At 38.0% G+C, this 6075-nt stretch overlaps 1 pseudogene; it reads right to left on the bottom strand.

The window, feature by feature from the left end:
* Positions 1–4844: 4844 nt before the first annotated feature.
* LOC113175037 (holocytochrome c-type synthase pseudogene) lies at positions 4845–5663 on the bottom strand (annotated as a pseudogene).
* Between the last annotated feature and the right edge of the window lie 412 nt (positions 5664–6075).

Here is a 6075-nt window from a genome sequence, read left to right on the forward strand (position 1 = left end):
TTTTAAAATAATATTTCAAGTCAGCATGGAATGCTGGTTAAGATAAGCCACAGGGTTTGGAATTATGAGAACTTGACTTCAGATGCTGATTCTGTTACTTACTATGTAATCTTAGATGAGTTACTTAACCTCTCCAAGCCTATCTCTGTATGTGCAAAACAAGATCAATAATACCTAAGTTGTAGGGTTATTTTTGTTGGAAAACTTCAAAATATACACCTAGACTACTATTATGGGCAAACTATTGTGGTGAGCCGTTTCTGTGTACTGTGGCCGACATTACAAGATGGCGCTGGTCTCCGCTGTAGTCTGTGACAAACAACTCCTTATCAGAATGAGTTGGCATGCTGTGACTTGGCACCCTATGAGAAAAGTCCACGTGGCAGTTGTGCATTGGGGCTTTATCTGCTTTATTAAGGCTGGGGCACACGGGAGTAGAGAGAGAAACAAGCTAAAAGACATGTCAAAACAAGGGCCTGAATAAACTGCTGAAAGAAGATTCCTGAGTTGCGTCTTCCTTGCAGGCAAGGGGTCGCGACAAACTATGACTTCCAAATCATAATGAATATCATAATGACCCTCGAACATTTTTTGTACTGTGACATATTAACTTTCCAATTTTCTTCTTTGCTCTGTTGTTGTTTTATCAATATGGTGCTAAATATTTGAACTTGAATGTAGGGTGTCAAATGTTTAATAAAATAGAATGGAAGTTTTGTATGATCTATTTTTAGTTATCTGGTAGGAAGATGATTTGCTTGTAGTAAGGGAATATCTTGCTGATGGGCCACGGACTGATGTTGTTACATCAGTTGTTACAGCAACCTGCATGGATGAGGCACAGATTTCTGCTGTGTACAGAGAGGTGAGTTTCCGTTCTTTGGGATAAAGTAGGGGGATGTGGGGTTAGCAAGAGATGACTAAAAGGAAGATTTTTCTACAAGGGTAATTTTTATTGTACTCATTCTCTGTAAGTTATCTCATCTTGTTTTATCTCAGATGCGAATTTCAACCCTTCATAAGTAGGTTGCCTTGGGAATGAGTTATAGACCCTATTTTATTTTTATTTTTTTGCAGTATTGGGGATTGAATCTAGGGGTGATCTACCACTGAGCTATATGCCAAGTCTATTATTATTATTATTTTATTTTATTTTATTTTGAGACAGTCTTAAAAGATGCCTAGGCTGGCCAGGAACTTGTGATCTTCCTACTTCTGCCTCTGGTGTAGCTGGAGTTACACATATGCCCAGTTAAGGCCTTTGAAGACAAAAATCATTGACACATCTCATTACACTCATCACAATAGTTTATCATCCAGTTAGGGCACTTCTGAGAATTAATGGGGGTATGACTAAAAATATGCCACTCAGCTAGGTGTGTGGTGGTGCATGCCTGTAATCTCCATCACTCAAAGGCTGAGACAGAAGGATTGCAAGTTCAAGGGCAGCCTCAGCAACTTAGCAAGGCCCTAAGCAACTTAATGTGACCCTGTCTCAAAATTAAAAATAGAAAGGGCTGGAGATGTAGCTCAGAGGTAAAGTCTCTTCATGCTAAATCCCCAATATCCCTCCTCTTGCACCCATCCCTGCCCACTGAAAACAGGGTACTAGAATTATCACAGAGAAAGCAAGACCCAGGTCTAACTTTAAGATCATTAAGTCTGCTTCTGGCTTCATTGAAGGTGAAGAAATTGGTTGTTTCTTCATATTTTTTAATGAATTTCCAGATGTCCTTTTTTTTAAGCTAGTAGAATCTTCCAAATTGCCTAATTCTCAGCCAAAAACAAGTGTTCCATCTGTCCCACTGTAACTTTTTCTATAGAGGAGACTAGGTTAATGATTTGCTTTTGTCATTGAAACAGATCCTACTCTGTCCTGATGTCACAGGGATCATTGTCATAGTTGACAAAATTATAAATGTTCATGATAGACTATTGTATAATACACAGTAATTATAAACTTTGTATACTACATAGTCAATTAATTTTATTCAGATAACATTCTTGAAAATTTATTTCTAAGTTGTGTTCTGCCTAAGAAGGAAGGAAATAAGAACTCTTTCATAGTTTTCAACATTATATCAAATATATACATTTAAACAAAATTTGCTTTCACTTTGAATAAGAATATATATATATATGAATGCTCCTAACTTTCAGTTGATAAATCTGATGCCCAGAATGTTAAAAAATAACTATGTCAAGATTGCCTAAGTATGTAAGAGGAAGAATTATGATGAGGTTGCAACTGCTGAGTGCATATCACTGGAAACGGTGGTGTAAAACAAAATGGTACAGCCATTTTTAAGGAGAATGTGCCAGTTTCTTATAAAACTAAACATACTCTTTTAAGATCCAGCAACTGGGGCCTGGGGCTGTGGCTCAGTAGTAGAGCACTCGCCCGGCATGAGTTGAGGTACTGGGTTTGATCCTCAGCACCACATAAAAATAAAATAAAGGTATTGTGTCCACTGACAACTAACAAAATACATATATATATATATATATATATATATATATATATATATATGATTCAGCGATTCAGCTACTGTACTCCTTGGTATTTACACAAATGAATTGAAAACTTGAATGAATTGAAAAGCCTATACAAATATTTACTGTACTCCTTGGTATTTACACAAATGAATTGAAAACTTGAATGGATTGAAAAACCTACACAACTATTTACTGAGTCTTTATCCAACATTGTCAAAATTTGGAGGCAATTGAAATGATCTTCAGTAGATGAATGGATAAATAAACCATGGTATATCCTATGGAATATCATTTAGCGCTAAAAATGAGCTATCAAGCCACAAGTAGACCTGGAACAACCTTAAATGCATATTACTAAGAGAAAGATGCCAATTGGAAAAGAGAACATATTACAAAGTGCAGATCCCTTGAGACTGAGGATCCTGGACTTGGAGGACCTCATTCTGAGCTGAGAGGGAAGAGCAATGACCTATGGCCTGACCTGGGGCTGGAAGAACCACAGAATGGAGAAAGAGAAAATGCTCCCAGGCAAACTAAATAATGTACTGAAGCTGGAGAGAGAAGAAGATAGTAAGATCACAGGGCTAATGAATGAGGGCTAAGCTCAGGAGTCACAGGTGGGAGGGGAACCAAATATGGTAGGGGTGGGGTGGTGACTAAAGTGACTAAGGTGATGAGCAGAGAGGCTCCTCTGTATTTTCAGCTGTTTCAGAGTCTGCAGATTCCCCCTTCCCCACTGATGCTGTCCACCAGTTTTCCTTAAAGAATTTTTAGTCAAGAGTTATTGTCACAGTAAAGGAATCCAGTGGCAAAGATGCCCACTCTTCTCATTCCTATTCAACACTAAAAAGAAAAAAAACACAGAGAAAGTAATGAAACTCAGATGAAATGATTTTCCAGGTAGAATGAACAACAACAATGAAATGCTGGGGGAGAAACTCAGTGGTAGAGCAACCCTGATTCAATCTCCAATACTGGAAAAACACAATAAAAACTCCTGCTTTAGGACTGATGCTACGAAGAAAATGAAGAAATGGCAAGGCACAGATTGCAAGAAAAGATTTACAAAATGTAGGTCTGTGTGCAGTACAGAGAAGTCAATAAGAAAACAACCTATTTTTTTAAAATGGGAAAAAAATTGGTGCAAACACATTACCAAAGACATACCGATGACCAATAAGACATTAAAATATGTTCAACATCATTACTCATTAGGAAAATACAAACTGGACCCCTAATGAGATACTACTACTCATTTGTTAGACTACAATTTATTTATTTTTCAAGATAAATTAAAGGATTTAATATTATCAAAACTTGAAAAAACGGTCATTGGTAACATGCCGTTATAATTAGAACAATCAGTTTTGGGGTTACTGATATAAGGAATTTCAATACCAAGCTTAAAGCTTCCTTAAAACATAAAAATTGAGACAGTGACTTAATGCAAACATAACTACATCTGAGAAAAATACTCTTCTTGTGAATGTTAATACTCAGCTAAATATAATCACTGTCACTATGACTTGAGCCAGACTTTTAAATCTAGATTAAGCTAACCAGGAGGAAGGCTTCCAATGGAGGAAGGAGTGAGACTCAAAGTTGGGATATCTTGAAATTCCAGGGACAATGAAGAGACATGTTTTGGGGGAGCAGAGTTACACATCAGAACAACAGGAAAATATTTTAAAAATTAAAATATATGTGTCAAAGTATATGCGTCAGCACCTCATGGTGAGTTGAAACTTCTTTAACAAGGCCCAGTCTGAAAACTGCATATAAATAAGAATTGAGAGCCAAGACACAACTTAGTCTTGCTGGAATGCAAGAGTATGGCTTTGCATTTTGTTCAGGGTCTCTACTAAATTGTAGGGACTTCAGAAATAATAGTCTCTTTTTAAAAATAATTGCTTATTTATAATAAATGATTTTAGTTAAGAGATTTGACCAGGGAAAAGCTCATGAGCAGTACACTGGCTTTCAGGTTTTACCTCTCAAATATTCTTGAGAAAACGGTAAGAAAAAAGCAGCTTTCCTCACTTTCTAAAAACTCTTTTTCAGAGGTTTTTTCAGACTTTTCTAGATTAAATACATAGGCAATATTGCACCTAACAGATACTGAGGGACTGCTTCCCACTTAAACCAAACGGGAAGAAAACTTAGAACTATTTGCTATAAACCGCAAGGAAAATGAAGCTCAAAACTGAATTTGCTAAGTGGAGGATGAAGTGTATGACCCACTTGAAGTTCCCTTTACATCATGAGTGCAATTCAGTTTGGGGAAAATAATTTAATGTATCGCTCAGGAAAAAAATTGTTTATACTTTGCATCACAAACAAAACAGTGGTTATGATGTCCAGCGCCATCAAGCAACTTTCATTCTGTACCATACTGCTGAAAGCGAATCCAAGGCAAGGCGGACGTCCAGGATGGTGAACTGCTAGTCTTTCTTGACTTCGCTGCCATCGTAATAATCTATCATGTATCTAACTTCCATGCCACAAAGGTTGATGATCCAATCGTGCCTGTCGAAAGGCAGTGCATACCCCATCCAGGAACAAATTCTTGCTCTTGGTGAATATTGTTTTGCTTTCCCTCCAAATCAGACCAAGGATGGACCCCAAGGGCACTCCGCAGCATGAAGAGCTTCCCACTTCAAAATCTCCTTCCAGACCTGTTCATTGTTCTGATTGTGAATTTTAATGATATTATACATATCTTTCTGACTAATATCCTCATCCTTCCACTTCCACCCTTTCCTTAACATTGCATTCCAGAACATCTGTTCGGAAGGATAAACCCACTTTTTCTCTGAATCTGCTCGTGGAATGAATGACTCCTCTCTTCATGTAGACAATGCAAAGAGCTGATCTGGAGCTGGTGTTTGATTAGGTGGCGGCATCAGATTTGAAGGATCCAGGTTCTCCTTATTCTTAGCAGCAGCGCCTGTAACAGGACACTCCACACACTCATATGCAAGATCTTGGTGGGCAGGCACAGAGTATGTTTTGCTCTCACAGGATGGACCAGAGGGTTCTGCATTCATTGGACAGCCTTTCATTTTCCCTTCATGCACTGGGCATCCTGAAGGCAGTGATGCTGTCTGATGATCTGAAGCATTTGAGGTCTGAACTGGAACAGCAGGAGTAGAGGCTGACAAACGCATGATTGGAATCAGTGTTGACTCCAAACAATTTTAAATTTCCAGCTGCTACTATCCCTGCCTTCCTCTCATTGGGTCACCACTGTCACCCCACAGGCTACAATTAAAAACAACAACAACAACAAATGACAGTGTCGAATGTTGGTGAGGATGTGGAGCAACTGGAATTCTCATACATTGCCGGTAGAAATTAGAAATGGTACAGTTGTTTTTGAAGACAAATTTGATAATTTCCTATAAAGTTCTACACATAGTTTCCTTATGACTCGAAATGCCACTCCTAAGAATTTACCTAATAGAAATAAAAACTTATGTTCACGTGCCTGACACCAATGTTTGTAGCAGTTTTATTTATAACTTCCCAAAACTACCTGGGCACAGTGACCCATGCCTGTAGTCTCAGCAACTTGGAAGG

This window comes from Urocitellus parryii, chromosome 2 (assembly GCF_045843805.1).
Source record: "Urocitellus parryii isolate mUroPar1 chromosome 2, mUroPar1.hap1, whole genome shotgun sequence".
In the NCBI taxonomy this organism is placed as follows: domain Eukaryota; kingdom Metazoa; phylum Chordata; class Mammalia; order Rodentia; family Sciuridae; genus Urocitellus; species Urocitellus parryii.